Source organism: Ictidomys tridecemlineatus, chromosome 13 (genome assembly GCF_052094955.1).
Source record: "Ictidomys tridecemlineatus isolate mIctTri1 chromosome 13, mIctTri1.hap1, whole genome shotgun sequence".
In the NCBI taxonomy this organism is placed as follows: domain Eukaryota; kingdom Metazoa; phylum Chordata; class Mammalia; order Rodentia; family Sciuridae; genus Ictidomys; species Ictidomys tridecemlineatus.
The window spans coordinates 82888582-82910679 of record NC_135489.1 but is presented as its reverse complement, the minus strand read 5'-3'; the positions used below and the strand labels follow the sequence as shown (position 1 = coordinate 82910679).

At 31.7% G+C, this 22098-nt stretch overlaps 1 pseudogene; it reads left to right on the top strand.

Annotated features, from left to right (window-relative positions):
• LOC144369719 (cadherin-19-like) overlaps positions 1 to 16992 on the top strand; it is a 40109-nt pseudogene extending 23117 nt beyond the window's left edge.
• The last annotated feature ends 5106 nt before the right edge of the window (positions 16993 to 22098 follow it).

The window sequence follows — 22098 nt, the reverse complement described above, 5'->3', positions numbered from 1 at the left end:
TTTCTCAATCTTCTTTCAGTGAAATCAGGGAAATTAACAATACCTACATTCATCAGAATTAGGTGTGTTTATATAAATACTAACAGCAATTACAGGAATGAAGCAAGCTGACCTTATACCTACTATTTTCCCACTATGACCAACATCCAGTGAAAGACACTTAGTAAATATTGCTTGAGGAGAAGGTGTGAAACAGAAATTTTCCTTAGCTATATTGTTGAAAAATACATGAATCATTTGCAGATCCTGTCCTCATACAGAGATCTGGCTCTTTGGTTTTTGAAGTGAAAAAAAAAAAGAAATATACTGTGTAGTCTTGAAGGCAATTTTTCATGATTATAAGACATTATTATACTTATTTTTTCATTGTATATTATTCAACTCATAGACAATGTTCAACAGATTTCTTCAGTTCCTGTGTATGTACAAGTTCTAAATGTCAATGATCACGCTCCTGAGTTCTCTGAATACTATAAGACTTATGTGTGTGAAAATGCAGACTCTGGTCAGGTAAGAAAGCTTCCTAAATTACCGAAGTCTGAGTAACACATCACTGTTTTATATACTATACATAATGACTATATCACATATAATACTAATATTCATATGATATTATATATATATTATACTATAGTGATTCTATATTTCACATATTAGACATGATTAATATTTTATATGCTGTACATAGATTTTTTTATATACTTATCCCACTTTGAAATGCTCTCATAGACACTTTAATTATCTTAATTACATGTTTCTGTTTTGTGCTAAACATAATAGTATATGTTTCTTTTTATTTAAACAATTTCTAAAAACAAAGATTATTTTATTTTAAAAATTTCTAAAGACACTCTGTAGGGCACTCTGTATGATACATACCATAGCTTGTTTTTCAAATGGCCCCTAATTCCCCAAAATTTTATAGTCTTATTTTCAGAAATACAGAAATCAATATATTCTAAATGACATTAAATTTCTCAATGAAGGGAATTGGAGACCCTTTGTATTTTACAAAAGCAGGAATTACATTTTTTACCAATCAGGAGTAGTAACCAACCTTATGTTTTACTTTTAATTTTCTAATACAGTAGCAGATAGGAATATCTTAAGACATAGGTACATCATAATTGTTATTCATTTTTCAACCATAAGATACTGGAAATTGTCAATGATTTTTAAACTGTTAAGTGAACTATGTTCAATTATGTTTATGCTTGAACCATTTTATCCTGAAAATCTGAAATCTTGTAATTTTAAGCATATATTTTTTAAAAATACATGATTATAAATATGCAAATAACCTTTTAAATTTATTCATTTTTATGGGTTAAAAACCATAGTTTTTGAGAAAGTGTAAGATATAAAAGTTCTGAGTTTCTCCCTTGTGCTATACTGCCCAGAAATATAAAATTTAACAAATTTAGACATCAGGGACATATGTGTAGACTGGTAGAGATCATTAAAATAAAATAAGAAAAGAATGCAAATGTACTGGAACTCACAATTCCCAAGGAAACTAGGCTTACATAATTTTTAAAAAATTTATATTATAAGTGGATTATTTCACTTGTAATTTATATGCTGTACATAAATTTTGATGTTTTCAAACATTTTAAACACATCTGATTTCTTGAACAGAAAGACAAATATATTAATGAGCTTCGAAAAATCACTTTAACTAGTTTACATCTAATTAATGATTCTTTAAATATAGTAAGTCTGTTTCCTCAAAATTTAAATAATTTGAAAATAATCAACATATCTTGCAATTTTCTAATCAATACATATTAAATTTATGCACTGAACATAAATCATATTTTACAATGATTATAAGTATAATTAAATTTTAAAGTTACATATTTCAACTTTCTAATTACAAATTTTAATTGAAAAAATTATTTTTAATTGGTACCTAAAACATTAAAAATGTGCTTTTTTTATTATTCTCTAATATATTTTATTTGTTTTTAATATGTGTTTTTAATATATTTTCCCAATAACATTAAGAATAAAAGAGTATCTATTAACTATTTTGAAATACTAGAGCATGTTTTAAAGGCAACTTTTTGTAGTTTACATGCTGGTAGTTTGGTGGTCTGTGTCTTTTATTATTATTATTATTAATTTATTTATTTATTTTAGTTAGGTATATATGACGGTAGAATGCATTTTGATTCATTGTACAAAAATGTGCTTATTAATTAATATAATATTATGCTTCAATTAGGTTAAACACATATGTCTTCAAACATTTATTATTTCTTCATGGTGAAAATGACAAGATTTTTTTCTAGTTTTTTGAAATATGCAGTATGTTAGGATTTTAAAATATATAACTTATATGGCAATAATTTCATAATAGCTGTGAATGTATTTAAATTGTCACCTTTATAAGAAAAACTCTAAAAATTTTAAAAAGTGGTTTAATATACTTCATTTTTCTATATAACTATGATGCCCCAGGTGGTAAGTCATTTACCAAGTAAGACTGCATTTTCAGTGCTTTCAGCTGAGCCAAGATCACTGAGCAGAAGACTTGGGAAGACAGCACAACTTACACATTGGAGGCTTGGGGTCTAGGCCAGAGTATTAGATTTGGCTGATAAATATTTGTTGATTAAAGATAGGTGATTCTAAGGACCACACTGTATTTTTTATTGTAACTCCTCTGTTGTTGTTTACAATAAAATTATTAATAGCTATGTTAATAGTAACCCTTTTCTACTTTGGCACTATGTGTAAATGAGAAATATACATTTGATAGATTGGGTTTTCCTTTTTCATTGCATTGGAGTTCATGTGTAGCTCTACCACCTGAGTGGTTGACACATTCTTTTCCAAGATTCTGGTTCATAAGCTACAACTCAGAAGTCAGTGTATTTATATAAATAGGAGTAATCACATTTTTTTGAGAATGAGGGTACCACTTAGTGACAGTGACACCATTCTCATCGGTGGCTTTGGGCCATAGACTGAAGTGAATATCCCACTTATGTTTAGCAAAACAGAATGGCTCAAAACAAGATATTTTGTAATGAAATTTTTCTTGTTTAAAGACTTATAGGATGATCACTAAATTGTATCTTTCCATATAATTATACTGTTTAACTCAGTATAATTATATGGATAAGATACAATTTTTAATTTGAGAAAAGTTAAATGGTATAACTTCACCTGAAGTCTCATAATCTGCATCTTTGCTTTCATGGTAAACTTTACCAGTATCCTGAGCCTACAGTGTTAGTTTCTACTTTGGTATTCATATTCTGATTGACTTAACATTTGTGAAATATCTTCCCTTCTCAGTTTTCTTTTCCCTGTGCTTATGATAAAATAAAAAAATTCTGAAGTTTTAACTTCTTACAATGAAAACTCAAATCAAACTAAAATGATAGTGTGTCAGTCTTTTTTTAAATCTCTTTGAGAGTTAAATTAATACTAGGAGCAACACAATTAAAAGAAGAATATTATGGTGAAAATTTATTTCATTTTTACCATTCTGGTAGGCCTTTCATAGTACAAGTTTTGAAATGTTATAACTCTTTAGAAGCACATTTGAAAAAATTATGAGCAATGATGAAATAATTGTTTTAATGATGAAATATCTTGACAAAGTTCAAAACATATATCACTGTTTCCATAGTGTCTTAACTTTTAAAAAATTTGCAATGTACCCATATAGTAATTGAAAAAAGAATTAACATTTTTTTATTAAAATAAGTTAATTATTCTTTTTTTATTCATTGGAACACTTGTAAGAATGAAAACAAAGAAAAAGGAAAAAAAACTTAGAATATCAACCTCTATATCTTGGTAGAACTTTTCAAAAGAAAATTCAAATACTAATGTTTGGTACAACATACTATAAAGGTATAGCCAAGATTAAACCCTACTAAGAAAGGAGGGTTTTGAATTTAAGGACATAAGAGTTCTCCTGTACTCTGATGAAAGTTTAAATGTAAAGTTACACAGGAATATCCATAAAAGAGCATGCTTTTTTCTAGTTTACAGATGATTATACCATGCCTCAAAAAGGTTTGACTTTCCAACTCCACATAATTTACAATGGATTAAGTCAAGCCTGTCCTATGTACTTGTCTCCAAGAGGGGAGTTAATTGTAACTATTTTTGCCATAGTAATCTTAATAGCTATCCTTAAATTATTTTCATAGTGGAAAACAAACATGAAAATAAGGGTTTTCTCTATTGATTTGTAGAAAGAATTATATTCATGATGTTGAGGTCAAGAGTCAGTTTAATTCTCACCTCTTGTCTGGAATAATCATAATTCAAACTCAAAATGTCACATGGATCAGCCTTATTTTACAATCAATTTACTTTAAGGAGGAAGGACAGACATCATCAAATAATCATGAGGGGGACTTTCAGATGTCACTCTCAAATTATCTCAGTTTTATAAGTATCTGAAAGAATGTTACTCCACTCAAAACCAAAGGGAAACCTAAATATGTCTCCCTCCCGCTGCACTACAGGTGATGGACTGAAATCCATGTGCAGGTGATTTAAGTGCTACCACTGTACATGACAACAAGGACTGTATTTCGTGTTCATTGAAAAGCCTTATTTTCATAATCTAGGCATTAGTGCTATGATTGTCCTTGTTCCTTTCATGGGTTTCTTTAGAGGTTAATAGTAGATTCAGACTAACTTGAGTTCAGATTTTTGTTTTGAAATGTTCTGACTAGGTTTTCCGCAAGTAAAATCAAAACCAAACACTAAATAACAAAATAGCCTTTGAAAGAGCCACTAAAATCTTACAAACATGCTATTAATCTCTTTCTCCCTCCTACATTTAGATAGTAATATATGAACAATTTATTGTTCATGAAATGTATTGACAGAAATCAACATATTATTTACTTTTGTAAGGTCTAGAAATTATATTCTATTACACAGTGATGAACTATCTAACATTGTTTCAGTTAGAGTGGGACAACATAGGTGATGCTAGACCCATGGCACCTAGGTGTGTGGTCTGCTGTTCCACCTCGTAGGTATGAGAGTACTCCATCATAATGCCCCAGGGGTTAATGCCCTGACAACCCATTTCTCACAAGTCCCTGTTATTAAGAGTTATATGGCTGTATATCCTATTACATCAGAATTTTTATTGTTAATAGCATGGGGATTGAGTATTTTAATAAATTGATTTTGTATCCTGCTACCATCAAAGTATATAAAACTTGTGTAAAATGTAATTTGTATAAAAAGTTGATCTTTCTTAATTTAGGAATATTATCCAAAGTAAGAAGTGTTTTTGAATGCCATTCACATAATAAAGCACCTTAAATCCAATAAAAAGTAGAATATATTTCAAATTGGCTTCTAAATTAATAGAGCAACCAGATTAATGAGTCTTGAAGTAACACAATTTGAGGCAATTAGATTCTACAACAATCAATAAATCATCCTAGAAAATCAATTTTCCCTGATTACCTTAATGTTAATATCAAGATTATCAAATTTTTAAAACTTGTATTCACAAATAATTAAGGGAAAATTCTTTGGATAGTGAAACTTGTTCTTTCAAGATTGTGATGAGACTGTGTCTCCAAGTTCTTAGCAGGAAGCCTGTTCCCTTCTGTGAAGACCAGAATGTGCTGCCAGGTGCGCTGGCATTGCATAGAAGCAGCACTGACTGCGTGGAATGCAGAGGGCAGCAGACCCAGGTTCATGTCTTTAGCCAGATGTGTGAGGGTATCCGCTATTTACAATGCAAATGAAAAGTTGTGAGTTCCTCTGTAGCATCATTGAGATTGGCTTCCACTGTTTGAGTGGAAGGATGTAAGGTTAATTGTGTGCTGAGGTTATATCTGATGCCACCCTTTAGTAAGAGTTGAATGAAGTGTTTAAGAGAGCCTATGGATTATTTTTGCAATTTCCTATGAATCTATACCTATTTCAAAATACACAGTTCAGAGAATCAATAGGTTGAAATGAAACAAAATAAAATGTTCAAGTAATGCTGTAAAAAACCAAAGGAGAGTGAATTAAAGCAATGACCATTAAGATTATTAGAGCATGTGATATAAAATCCTAAGAGATATCTTAGTCAAGAGAATTGCAAACATGAATATGTTCAAAATTATAAGTTACAAATATCATCATAGGATTTAAACTTTCCCAAAATAAAGAAAGGATCTCCAGCCTATTTTTTTTTAATATATGTTTTTTAGTTGTAGTTGAACACAATACCTTTATTTTGTTATTTATTTTTATGTGGTGCTGAGTATCAAACCCAGTGCATCATACGTGCTAGGAGAGAACTCTACTGTTGAGCCACAACTCCAGCTCTCCAAACCATTTTAAGTAGCTTTACTTATGGAAAAAGAAAAAAAAATTAGACATTTGCACATATTAATTTCAACACAAATAGTATTACAAATATGGTTGTAACAATATGTAAATTATTATTAAGAACAAGGTCTGAAGAATTAAAAGGTAATGTCTAAAAACATAATGTTTTTAGAAGGGTAGCAAAACTTAATATTTTGAATCTATTAAAATTTTTCATTATGTAATTATATTATTAATTTCACTGATGATCATTTTATTAATTGCCTCAGTCCGGCTACAGCAAAATAGCCGGGGGGTGATGAGCAACTTGTGTACATTGATACAGCAGGAGTAGGAGCCATTTATTGTAGGATAAAATCGGTATTTATACATGCAACACAGCTTATCTAATTAACATAAACTAGATACAGCAGTCAACCAATAAGGAATCTCCATACTTAATGGCTCGCTGGCGTTACTTCACAAAACACTCCCTCTGGCATTTTGCCAGGCGCCATCCAGACTTGTTTACAGACTCTAACAATTAATAACACAAAAAGTTGCATTCTAGAAAGCTCTTTGATAAAATTGAACCAAAGTTCTGCATTGCCATGAAATAAGTCAACTTTATTATTTGACTTGAAATAAGTCATATTTATTATTCACACATAATAAATATGAGAATGAACTGTTGTAACTAGTGCTAAAATCAATGATCAAAATCATATACTAAAAAACATTACTATGCTTATATTGTTTGCTTTCAACTTTTCTCAATACTTCTAGCAAAAATATTAACACTCATCAAGATGCACATGAAAGATATATGGACATCATCCTTACTTCCTCTTATGTTCATTCTCCAGATGCAGTAAATCACCAAGTTCCACTGATTCCATTTCCTCCCTGTTTTTCATATGTCAATTTCTATTTTCTTCTCACATATCCTACACTACCCAGGACCTAAGATCTCTTCTGAAGTGGATCCTTCTTAGATAGTTATGAAAAGGGATGCTTCTGTAATATCAAACTTTGCTTTTTTTATCTCACACCATGTACATGTCAATGCGTGCTAATTTTTTAATCAATTATATTTTAGTTATATTTTAATTATATATTTTTAATTATAGTTTTTTAATCAAGGCTGTACACATGAAGACAGTTTCCTGGACAATCATATTTCAGTGGTTGGTCAATGGTCAAAATAATACATAGTCCCTTTGGAAATGGAGAAAAAATATTGTTTTGGTGACATAATGTGAAGCACAGCATACCCAAGGGGAAATTGTGGGATTCACAAGCTCTGTCTCCATCTGAAGTTATGTTGAGTATTCTCAATTCATGTAAACACTTCATTAATTTCTGTATGTTTCTTATTATAAATAATTCTTGTGATTTTGATTGTTAGCATCCTTTTGGATCTCTTATCAGGAAGTCTTCAATAACAATCAGTGGGTCCCTGGTATCATGACAACAGTTTTTTCATACCTGCTTTAAAAATGTGCTCAGAAAGAGTTTTTCAAAAACTAATTAATTTCCATGGGTCACAGGACCCCAAATAAAAATGAGTGATCATGATTTTCCCCAATTTAGAACTTGTGATTTTCAGTATGAAGTTTAAACTCTGTAATATGCCATCTTAGAACATTTCATGATGCACACAAGACTCACTCTGTAGCAGGTTTTCTAATTTCAGTCTATATCCCAGGTCCTCTGACCCTATTTATTCTGAGCATTATGAACTTTAGGTGTTTTATGTATTTCAAGTTCTTCCTCAACACTTTGCAGGTTTGTAGTTCTGTTTCTCTCTCTCCTCCACTAGAATGTGAACTATAGGGACAGACAGTGTGTGTCCAGGGTCTGGAAGCACTTGGCATGTTCTTGCCAGTGGAATAGGCATCAAATGATTATATCAAGACATTAATCAGATACTTTTGTACTTTAGTAGTTTTCATTCATATGTTTATTTTGTACAACATTTATAAATTTTGAAATTATCCTAAAGGGAATTGAAATTATACATTGAGATAAAACTTTAAGAATATATAATATATAATTTTTAATGGAACATAGATTTATTTCTACAAGAAAATTGCCATTAAAAGTATGTAATCCAATTTTGTGAGATTCATTTTTGGAAATTGGGTATTTCTCTGTCTCTGTCTAGGACCAGAATGTAATACTACCATTAACTTCTCAAAAATGTTTTCCCAGTAAACTGCTGAATAGGCAAAACTAGAGCAAAAACACTACTGTCCATATTTTCTTGTTGGCTCAACTATTACTGTATTAATTTTTACTTTTAGTTTTTGAACAGATATTTTTAAATTCTTTTGAGTTCTATAGATTATTTTTGTCAGAGTGGGTCTATTTTATAATCATTTTCCCAATAAATTAGTACAGAAGGTGATGGTCTAATTCAAATTTATGAATAGTTTTTTTTTCTGACAATGGGAAAGAATTTGCATCTTTAGCCTACTGCAAGGTAAAAATCAATAGAATATATACATAATCAAAAAGGCAGATGAAATTAAAAAAAAACTATGCCATTCATTTATTGCAATTCCTACTTTTTCTTTGACATCTTTGTACTGAGGAACATTGCTTACTAAGTACATTTTATAAAATTAATTTATGAAAATTATTGCTCATTTTCTGTGTATTTATTCAATTTATATTTTATAATCTTTAGCAATTTACTCCTAGACTTATTTTAGAAGTAGGTTTTATTGGTAGCTGATCTGCAAGAAAAGGAAACAGAGTCAAATATATTGTTGGAGACAATAGCAGCTTCTTAGTGTAGTTGTCAAAAAATGTGTGTTTTTTGAACGAGGATAATGAAGCTAGGAGTGACATTTTAGTAAGTGGTCCTACGTATGCCTCTTCTCTGGAAAAATACACAGTGCAGTGATTATCTTTCTTCCCATGATTATCTTCAGAGTCAAACACTATTTTTACTCCATCAAATAATTAAGTGGAAACTTATGAAACTGCCAATATTAGACCATCTTTGACCCACAAACATTAATCTCATTTACTTCTACCTATTATATCTCTGCCCTCTTGGTTTTCACGGGCTAGCATTTGGTCTGGGTGAAACTTTCCCCAGTAATTCATGTTTTACTCAAGAATTAGTTCACTTGCTCTACTTCTGGCCTAAAAATACTTCCCTGTCTTTCACAGGAAACCTAAGATTATTTTCTTGCTTTTTAACCATTATTTTTGGTCTATATCTACTCTGTATATTATAAATGTTATATTATAAATTTCTCTGTATGTCTCTGTCTTTTACATAAGAAATGTCCTGGTTGGCCTTCTCTGTTCCATTTCTTTTTTCAGTAACTTTATATCCTACCTGTAAGGACAGTAGCAAACCCAGGGAAAGAGCAATGTGCCTGATAATCCTCCTGTAAATCTATTATCTCAAAACATCCGAGAATGAGATTGCATTGTCATTCTGAGCCAGCCCTTTCCTTACATAAAACTCAAGTTTAAATGGGGTCAATAAGAGGATTTATTCAAAAGGGTTATGGCAAGATTAGGTGAAATAATATATAGGATAACATTGAATCCATTGATGAATCCCTATTAAAAGACTCTCTAGGCTGGCACAATATATTTCCATCATAGAGTTCACAGTACTATAGATAGGAAATTGAATGTAGTATATGAGAAAGACATGGGGCAAAATTCTACCCAGAGAGAAAGGAGAAAATTAAAAGTATGAGCTCTTGACATTTGTTGTAATTTGGAATTATTCGATTGCCTCTATTTCTAGTATTTTTAATCTTGGTGACTTGTTGTATGTTCTTAACTTTTCAACTTGTCTTTGCTTCTCTCATAAATATAGAAGGGCAGAAATGAGTCCCAAGTTAGTCAACGTAAGTAAATCGTTTAGACCTCTGGGCAATGTAACAAACAGGATTTTCTTAGACTTTTATTGAAAAATTAACACAAAGTCCTTTTCAATGTTATTTTGAAAGAAAAAATGAATATTCTCAGTGAAGAAATTTTAGTGTTGTCCTTTGTTAGAGATTTTTTGTTTTCATGAAAAGTGTACATGTCATGTGTTCAAGGTTTATTCAATTGAATCAATGATTCCTCATATGGACTGATTGGATTCTTATGTTTTAAAGTACTGGAATCCAATAAAGCATATTTTATTTGAGGCTCAATTTATAAAGCAAATAGAAGTGTAATCATGTTTGTTGAAAGGAGACAGAGTTTTGAATCCTTGCCCTCTCGGTCTACTAATACTATAATTGGGATAGTATTTTAAATGTAATTCAAAATATATTCAAAGCCTCTGCAGTCTTCTTAAGCCTTTATATTCAAAGTGGAGATTTTCACCATGTACTCAAAAGTTTGTGTTCAATATGGAGCATCAGGTGATAAGATAAAGTATCTGGTGTCTAAAAATCTAGAGTGTATGTGATATCAAATGATGTCATAAAAATCAATTTTAGAGTATGCCATCAATCTTACCTTGCTATTCATATAAGATTACTAATATCACTTAGGACACCACCCTGTACAAATATCAACAAGATAATGTTTTCACAAAGAAAACTTAATAGAAATATGCCAATTGGGCAATAAATTATTTGATAAGTTAAAGCACAGGATCCTTAAGATGAATTTGAAAGTGTTCATGTATACAGTTTTTAAACTTAGAAAACTTGCAAGTAGTAAAGCTGAGATTCACAGTATGAGACTGTTAGGATTTGTCCTCTCACACAAAAACCTACACAAAACAACTTATACAAAAGCATATGATATTTTGAAATTAAAGTACCATCCTGATTCAACATTTGCATTTATTACTTTAAACGTGGATTGAATGAAAATGTTTTCTTTTATTGTATTACTTAGTTATCACAAATTTATTATTTACTTAGGGAGGTTATGAAAAAAATATAAATGAATGCAGAGAAATAGACAAATTGCATTAGCCTCACAATGTTCTTCATGCATGTAGAGAGAAATCTGTTATTTGAAATATAGCTTCATAAATTTGTATTTGCCATCATGCAACTGAGGATGGTTTTGTCTGACACATTGTTAAAAGCACTTTAATTATAGAAAATTTAAAACACTAGCTTCTATACTCAATTTACTTCAATTTTCAGAATTAATCACAATCTCACTATGCTATTTTGACAAGCATATCTTTTTTTGACAATAATGAACTACTTTACTGATACATTCATGTTTTGAAATAAAAGAATTAATTCAGAACTGATGTGTTCATATCTGCATTACTTCATCATTTTATTATCTGAGATAAATAGTGGAACATATTTTGATTGAAAACGCTTTTCTCTAATCTTTATGGGTCAAAGGAAATCATATACTTTCCCCCTAAGCTTTAAATGCCTTATTCCCTCAAATCAATTAAAAAACTCATTACTTTAGCAAATACTTTAGTAAGACAATAACTCTACCCGTTTTGAACTCAGTATGAAAAGGAAATGTATAAATTCAGCAAGTCATAATGACTAGATTTCAGAAGAAGTAAGAATAAAGAAGGAAGTAAAGAAAGAAGGAAAGGGAACATGTAGGAAAGGAGGGTGAAAGATGATGTCAAAATATAGCAACAATGTTTGAAGAACTTCCAACAAATTTAGCTTCTGGAATCCACATGATGCATTTATGAGAATGTATTATATAAAGTCATAACCCTCTTTATAAATCACAACATACACATTATTGTTGCCTAAGAAAATTTTTAATCTTCTCCATGATTTGACAATTACCCATCTGTAGTGTCCCTAATTATTTGGCTAAACTACTTAATAAAAGCTGAAAATAATAATAGCAGTGATAATTGCCCTGAATCAATACAGCAATGATAAAAGTCTATCCCTGTCTTCTCGTAGGTGATTCAAACCATCAGCGCAGTAGACAGAGATGAATCTATAGAAGACCACCATTTTTATTTCACTCTCTCTGCAGAAGACACAAACAACTCAAGTTTCACAATCAGAGATAATCAAGGTAACACCATTCAGTCATAATGATTTTTTGACTCATTTTTCATAAATCACTTTTTTATTTTAATGGAACTTGAGGCATTGTTTTTCACACTGCTTTTAATATCATAATGTCAAGAAATAAAGCAAAAGAGTAATAATAAAAAAGTAAAAAAAAAAAAAAAAACTCAGAGTCAAGTTCTGAAAATACTGGCCACACTTCCTTCTCACTGCATTTTTTCAAATTAGAGGTGGGTTTTAAAAGTCACAGTGGCTATAAGCTCTTTTCTGTCTGACCCGGCAAACTTCATTGCAGTCCTGGATTCTCGATTCCTTCGTTATCTTTTTCTTTTTACATTTATATTTTTAGTTGTAGTTGGACACAATACTTTTATTTCACTTATTTATTTTTAATGTGGTGCTGAGGATAAAAACCAGGGCCTCACATGTGCTAGGCAAATGCTCTACCACTGAGCCACAACCCTAGCTGTTCATTCATATCTTAATCTTCAGTATTTGTCTGAAGAGAAAATACCCTTAGTGTACTGTGAGGTGAGCTGTTTTTGATTCACAAATGTTTAAAGTCATCAATAAGGAGTTACAAATATATGAAAGTCGTTTATTTTTTTTTTCTTTTCCCTCTAAACAAAATTATTTTATAAATCAAAGGATAAAATATTCTGGAAGGATTTTGGGTAGAAAAAGAATTTCTCTTCCTTTTGTGTAGAAGTGGATTAATTATAGAAGGCCATTCTGCTCCTTTTAAATTTGCTTTAGGAAGAGATATTTGGCCATAATATAGATTTCTATTTAAACCTTTCTTTTTACCTCAAATATATAAGCCACACAATATCTATGACCAGATACCTGAGCCGTTCCTCCCCACCACTGGGTCTAGTCTCCAATTCAGAGATGCCTTTGGTGGGAGAGGGAACAGACACATGTCTCTATTTTATTTGTATCAAATTCTTAGTGAAAGTAGTTCAAATATATTTAGAAAAAAATCCCACAAATATCAAATATAATATGTCTTATACATCTTTATAATAATTCAAAATATATTACTGAGGCAAAATAAATATAGCAAAACCTAAAGAATACAAGTTTGGTTTAATGTTTGTAGTCCCAAGTAAGGTAATAAAACACATTGAATTGAAAAGATGAGAACTGTTTCTCACCACTTAAATCTGCCTCATACATAAATTTCATGGGTTTTATGGATTTCAAGAGCATTATCTGTTTAGCATTGAAAAGATGATTTGGAAAAAGTTTTAACTACATATGCATTTCAAGAAGATTTCATTTATTTGCACTTTACTATCATCTTATAAAGTAGACTGATGGATTCAGAACATACTTAGGTATTGCAAAACTATTCTGAATAAAAAAATACAGAGGAAATATAGATCTAAGACCCAAAGAATCACATTGATAAACATCATTCAGAATATTTTGGGACTTGGGGAAAAACAATTTTACATTTTGAGTATGTGTTGGCCATTTTCATTAATATTTTGAGTGGCTTCTCTAGATAAAAATTGTTTGAAGATTCTCTGAATTTTAAAAATAAAATGAGTGAAGTCAAAATCAGATATCCTACTATTATCTTTCCCTAAAAGTAAAATCAGTTCTTTTTTCTATTTAGAAAACCTACTATTTGAGATCACATGCTTTAATAGTTATATAATAGAAAATCTACGTATTTCTAAGATGTATGAAAATAATGGGCTCTAGATGTTAGAAAAAGCAGTGTTAGTGCAGTTGATCCAAATAAAACTGGTAGCATCTGCATAAAATTAATGCTAGTAACGCCTATAAATGCTCATATGTGGCTATAGAAATGTTTGCTCTGCTCTGCTTTTATTTTCCATATTTCTCAAAAACGTTTTGGAACTGATTTAAATAATTCATCTCATTTCACAATTAGGTAATGTCAAAGCATTAATTAATTTTCAGGGAACCTTCAAGTTGTCTTTTAATCAAAAATTTTCTCTTTTATTAGAACTTATTTAATCATATCTCTATAGTAGTGGCTCTAATACACAAGATGGATTGATTTATTTTATGATGTTGATAAATTTTGGTATCTTGTTTTAGATAACACAGGTACAATTTTGACTAATAGAAGTGGGTTTAGCCTTCAAGAAGAGCCCAACTTCTTCATAACCATTTTAATTGCGGACAACAGGATCCCATCACTTACAAGTACAAACACACTTACCATACATGTCTGTGACTGTGATGACAGTGGGAATACACAGACCTGCAGTGATAAGAAACTCGTGCTTTTCTTGGGACTCAGGGTCGAAGTAATAATTGCTATTCTGATCTTCATTATGTTAATATGTGGTAAGTAGTGCTGAACTGAACATATCTCCACTTATTAAAGTAACATGATAAATATATAATTATGTTACAGCAGTATGGTTTAACTGCTATTCTAAATGTATTATAATTTTTAAACCAAATAGAATAAATGAAAAATAGAGTGGGCAAATCCACATTTCAAACCAAAGATCACTGACCCTTCAATTTTAAGAGTATGTGTATGTATGCCAGTTTATAAATGTTTTGACATATGCATTGCACAAATATAAGATATAAAAATACCTAAGAACAATTGGGCACTTCTGTTGTCCAGAAAATTTTCCTCATGCCCTGCATGTGTTACAAAATTTTATCTTCATAGAACCTTATGAACTAACAGTGGTTATGGCCACCTTCCCTGTCCTATCTGCTTCCCCAACCCTTTTAGAGGATTTTTGCATCTATGTTCATCAGTGATGTTGGTCTGTAGTTTTCTTTTCTTGCAGTATATTTGTCTGGTTTCAGTATCAAAAAGTGTTATTAGCCTCATAAAATGAATCTGGTAGTATTCCCTCTCCTAATTTTTCAGAAGATTTTGAGATTTACTGGAATTACTTCTTCAGTTGTTCAGTAGAATTCAGCATTGGAACCATGAGGTCCTAGACTTTAATATGGATTTTGATTATTGATTCAATATGCTTACTACTCATTGTTCTGTCCTGATTTCCAGTTTCTCCTTGGCACAGTGTTGGTAGCTATATATTTTTAGGAATTTATCTATTAATTCCAATTACTTGGTCTGTGATAGTTTACAGTATGTTTTATTATCCTTTATTTTCTGATATCAGTTATGATGCCTCATCTTTAATTTCTAATTTTACTAACCTGAGACTCCTCACTGTTTTCTTTTTGTATAAAATAGTACCAATATATTTATCTTTGTGAAAATTCTAACATCCCTTCATATGTGTTTCAAATCCTATCCCTGATGTGCTGAAAAGATATGTAAATCCAAGGATGTAGAAAGGTTAGTTAGTTAGATGTGCACACACACACACACACACACACACACACTCACACACACAAGCATGCACCTGCATATGCACACACAGTTTTTCTTCTAATTAAAGTGTTCTGAAATTCTTCTGTTTCTACATTTTGCTAAAACTATTTTGTGTAATAAATATTGATCTGCACAAACCAGTATTATGATTCAAATGCAAGATAGTTTGGAGTTTCTGAAATTAATGTGGTATCATGGGGCCCAGGCTCTGAAACAACTTTCTTAATTTGAAGATGACCTTTCTGTCTCCTAGCTGGGTCTTTCTGGGGATGTGATTTAAATGCTTTTAGGCTTTACTTTTCTCATCTTAAAGGAATATAACATATATGTGAATTTAATAAGAACTAAATCAATCAATAAATATAAATTTTTAGAAGAAACTGACATATATTTTGTGGTCAATAAATACCAACTTAGAAAATAATCATGTCACAGAATGTCCCCTTAATGTGGAATATCAAACTGTCCTGTTCTGAACTTATTTTAACCGGACTCATTGTCACTAAGTTTGCCAAGTGTATTCAGATTGGAAAAATGCTCTATTAATCTACTTGGTTCCATTTTAATATTTGAGAAAAGTAAAATTTGAATTCTAAATTGTTCACAGAAAACAGTTCAATGTATTTTCACAGTGTTTTCCCTCTAAGTCATCAGCAAGAATATTTGTTATCTTCTTCCTTATGTCATTTTGCAAGTCCAGTTTTAAATTACTTTCCGTCACGTTATCTTCAAAATCAAGGTTGTGTCTGGAGCTTTTAACAAGCTCAGGATTGTGGAGTTCATTATGCTCTGTGTGTGTTCATTCATATTCTGATACATTTTCTTCATCAGGGTTTATATTTTTGATGTTGGCGCTTAGACAACAAAGAAAGCAGATCCTCTTTCTTGGAAGAGAATATCTTCTGCTACGATGATGAAGGAGGTGCAGAAGACACAGAGGCTTTCGACATTGCCGAGTCAGAAGCACCGCTGTGATGCGGGAACACAGGGCTCAGAAGACCACCTCACAGAGATCCGGAGCCTCTACAGGCAGTCTCTGCAGGTGGGCCCCTACAGCGCCCTCTTCAGGAAATTCATCCTGGAGAAGCTGGACCAGGCGGACTTGGACCCCTGCGCCCCACCCTTTGACTCCCTTCAGACCTACGCCTTCAAGGGCCTGGGGTCCTTGGCCAGCTCCCTGAGCTCCTTAGGGTCAACCGACACCGATCAGGATGAAAATTTTGATTACCTTAATGAGCTGGGACCTCGATTTATAAGATTAGCATGTATGTTTGGTTCTGCAGTGCACTCCAACAATTAGGACTTTTTACCATAAAAAAAATCCCCAAAGTGCTAATGCCCATTTGAGCAAAATGCGTTGTGTGGTCTGGCTTTCTGCAGCGTGGTGAGCGTGCGTTTGTAGTTTTCCGATGTCCTTGAGTACATTGTCCTTAAAGAAAAATGTTGGAAGAGATGCACATAAATAGACCTCAATTGCTAGTGCAAGCCAGTGCCACCTCATGACTGCAATGTTCCTCATAAGATCCATTATATCCAGGGCAAATTCTCAAAGTGTTTATTTGCCTAACCTGAGAAAGAGAATCAGGCCCTCCAATGTTGTTTCATTCGTTCAATTGTTTTATTCCCGCAAATTAAGAATAAAGCATTGATGAGTGAGGTTCCTGATGATATATATAGAGAAAATTTATCATCTGGAGAATCTGATGGTTACATAGACATGTAAAAACATTTATGTTACATTAATAAGCGGGACTGTGAAAGATTCTATGAATCATTTGGGTTTGATATTTTAAAATTCTTGCCAAGAAGGCTCTTTAAACCTCATTTAAAATTTGTACATATATTTGATATAAATGAATTACTCAGATTTATATAAGTTCGTGCTGTTTTCTATATTATAGTTTGACATTAAAGAGGTGCAGGAAAATATACTTTGGAATTTTTCATAGATTATTTTCATATTGCAACCGAATATATACTTTTATCATACCAAAATACAATGGTGGAAAGCATGTCAACATTTACTTATCAATAAATTTAAACTTTATAAAACTGGTATAAAATATGAAAAAATTTAAATAAATTTTTATTTCTACTAAAAATGAGAAATAAGTGAAAGGATTCATTTTGATGCAAATTTGAACTCTTTTTAAATATTATAATAAACCACACAGACTCATACCACTCATATTATAAAGTGTGATATGATTCTCAGCATTTCCTTTTCTATTAACAGCTTGCAATATAACTGATGTTCACTGCCATTTTTTAAAAATAGAAAATGAGGTGCAATAGTTACTTTTATTGTGATATTGTAAAGGAAATAAATTCTAAGCCATAATATTATACTATAAGACAACACAACACTTTAATTTCCATCAACTTGTAAATAATGGCCCTTATGATATCCAAATCAAGATGGACTTCCAAAATTATAGTTTGAAATTAAAGCACCGAATATGGTGCTCTTCAAAATGCTTCATATGAACTTTTTTTATTAATAGCATGTAAGACTGATCTGAACCAAATTGGCAATAGATTCTTAAATCAAAATCAAATATTTCAAGTCATTTTGAGTTTTGGTAGGGTAGTGGAATGTTTATGCATTTTCCCTCTAGACTTTGAAACTTGAACATCCATAGTTTATAATTAAAAAATTTATTTTTATCATAAGAATCTAGGAATCATTAAGTTGGTGACACAGATATCATTACTTTACAAAAAGATGAGAAAATCAGATAAGAAAAATAACAGTTTAAGAAGCTAGTATAATTGAATTTGAAGATATAAGATGCAGTAAATTCAAATGCATTAGCATCATTATGAACTAAGGAAAACATAAAAAACACTGAACACAAATATTTTTAAAAGCTAAAACTTGTAAGTAGGATAGCAATGTATCAATTGATAGAAAGCTTGTACTTCTATCATACTGACATAGAAATCAGAAGTGTACTTAGGGCAATGATGGTGATTGGCTCCAAGAGGGCTTGCTCATCATGTTCACAAAGCAGGGTGATGTCATCTTTGCTGCAGAACTGGAAAGTGTGATAAACAATGGATGAACCAACCCATGGAAAACAGGTTGGAAAGACAGAAATGGGGTCTGTGGGGATCACAGTTGGTTCTGCCCTGGATGAAAGGCTGGTGTGTTTGGAATAACAACTTATAAAAAGGATGCAATATCTACAATAATAGATATGATATTTGTGTTCAGTAACACTAAGCAGTTGTCTTAAAGCAGGTTCTGGATTAGTTGATGTTAGGATTGTCAACTACAGGATTCACTGAAAAGAGCATCCGCACCTGGTCCAAAATTGTCACTTTTAATCATATCGAATAAGGCTATCCAATTCTAGTAGAGAAGTTACAAATTCCTAGAAATTATACTGATAGTATTTCAGTAACTTTTGTCTTTCATCTGGTCATTTGATATTGCACACATATAGCTGTTTCTTAAGCTTAAATCATAACCTATTTTTCGTAAATTTTAATAAAGTCTGAATTAATGTAGATGCGTGTAGATATTTTCCACAGTACTGAAATAGCCCCCAGGAGGAAATTGCAGTTTTATAGGTAAGCTTTAAAATATTGATAATTAAAATAAGAAAACACTTAAAGTTTATTGTAGGAATCAGAAAATATAGTTTATGCATTGCATGTACTTGAGCCTCCCAGAAGTAAGTTTGAATTTGGTCCCTTTTATTTCAATAATCATTTGAACTTTGTCAAACTGCCTGATCTTTCTGGACCTCAGTTTGCAAGCTAAAAAATAAAAAATAAAGTCTTGTCTGGCTATTTAACATGAGGGGGAATAAACAGAATAAACAATAACATATGGAAAACAAACTCCAAAATCTGTGCTTGACAAAACATGCACACTCCATAAATAATAGGGAGTCATTATCATGGCTGATATGCTCTGCTAGAATGGGAACCCCTTTATTTCCTCGTATGTGGTGATCTAGTATGTGCCTTCACTGCACACTCAAAATATAAATCAACTTTTGACCTGACCTATGTATCACATATTATCTTCTTTTATCTGCTTATGAGGTCTGTTGTCTTTCCTCTTCCCAACTCGTAATTTACTCTTTCAATCTCTTGTTCTGTGCTTGAAACAATCTTCTCCCAAACACTTGTATTTTTCATTCTCACACTATTCAGTGATCAGATGTGACTTCCTCAGAAAGATTTATTGAACACTGTTCAACCTTGTGACACCTGTTTTAGCTTTTTAAAAATCAAATCCCATATAATATAACATAGTATAGTAAAATAAGTATAATATAATATGTGATTTATTATCTCTCTCCTTATTAAAAAGCAAACTGTATGTGGAAAGGAATCAGTCTTGTTCCTTTCTTTTGTCTAAAAAGGTCTCTGGCACATAGTAAATAAGCAATAAATATTGATCTTTTGGTCACAGCAACAAAAAAGTGAACTAGAACAATATCACATATGTGTATCGCTTTATTTCTTCCTTTAAATATATTTTATTTGGATTTTCACATTTAGTATCTAGAAGCTGAGGTCACGAGATCACCTATAATATGACCTAAATTTACCTACCAGTTAAATGGTAAATGTGGGACAAAAAGAGATGGTAAATATCAGTTATCATATACTATTCTAATACAAAGATTTTATCACTGGCTTTTCTAGTTGAATGTGTAAGAGTGTCAATTCCTTTCCAGAGAAACTTAAGACAGATGCTGCATAACAGGATACTTACCTCCTCAAAATTTCACCCTCACTTCACCTCCTGGCAACAAGGTAAATGTTTTTTTGTGTGTGTTTGTTTGTTTTGTTTTCAAATTTCTGTTGTCATGACTGAAGAGGCTATGTATGAGATGGATTGCCAATGGGAGCAACCATAGTAACTGACTAACATGAACAAGCATGGAGATCCTGTTTACAACTGGACTGGAATAGTTCTGGAACAACAGGGAGCAGACATGTAAAATAGATGAGGAATATTAATTGGTTCATGTGGAAGGACTCTCCTGTGTTTAAGATTTGACTTTCTCTGAGGAACCAGGCAATAAAACACTGTTAAAATGACTCTGGGAGCTTAAAAATGTATGGCTTATCTTCAGTAAGTGAAGATGCAAGATTTCCTTTATCAGTGTGAAGAAATCATTGTATAAAAGATACCATAAAATGACTGTCCCTTGGAAAAGACAGTCCCATTCCATTCACTAAGCTGGATGGAAGTTTGCTGGTGAAATGCATTCTGACTATGTTCAGGTCAGTAGAGCTTGTTGGCATCCATGAATGAATCATTGCTTTGAAATGACCAAAGACAGAGGGGATACCTCCCCTTGGAATTTCTCAAGTGCAAAGATGCCTGTCAAAAACTCCCCAATGAATAGTGACATCCTGCTTGAAGGGGATTCTGTACTAGAATTTCCTAGATCATAGCCCTGAGTTCAAAGGCCAGCTGCCTGGAAGTACAGTTATGGGTGCAAGGTGATAGATAGGCTGTAATGGAGTTATTTTCCCTTCAACTTTGGCTTTGTTTATCTTAAAGAAGAATTCTCACAATTAAACCTTTTGATGTTGAAACCTATATAATTAATATGCTGAGCTGGCTTGTGGTCATTTTGCCTTCACCAGAGGCAGGCTGAACCACTGAGTCCTGCCTATTTACTATTTTTGTATCTGTCTGTGTTTTTTCCAATCTCCTTGAACCCACCACCTAGTTCAGGAAGCTGAGTGGACAGCCATGCAGGTATCAACAATAGCTCTTTTTTCAAGCCACAACTAATAGCAGGGAATAGGCTCCCTAATTTCAAAGGGGATGACAAAATTTAAAATAGCGAATGTCTTGTAGCTCTGAACCTTTAGAGACAATGTGGATATTTCAGAGTGGAATGGCAATCAGAGGTCAATAAATCATATTATTCCAAAGGATAACATAGATAAGGATTTTCCTGGAATTAAAGATATTTCCTGAATAGCATTGCATAAGTATTTTACTTGCTAGAAAACTTTATATCTCTTTTGATTGTCTATAGCAGTATAGCAGAGTTACTGCCATTCATATATATCAAAATTAAATCAAAATGAAGACAGAAGAGAAAATCTGATACAGAAAATAAACATGTTCAATAGAATTTCTCTGCATTTTTTTAAGTGTAGATCTTGCAGACATCAGGTGATTGTCCTTGTGAAGTTTAGGAAAATTGAAAGAATCTAGCGATGTTTGCTCTCAACTGCTGTAAAAAATACAGCAGGAAGATGGAAAAACTAGACATGAACATGAAAAAATGCAAACAGAATTCTCACAATGCACATTTTTAAAGACATGAAGAAACTTCATGACTTTGAATTTGTCAATGATTTCTTGCACATAATATAAAAAACACAAAGAATGAAAAATATGTAAACTAGACTATATTAAACTTAAAACTTTTTGTGAATCAGGGATGCAATCAAAGAATGAAAAGGTAATCC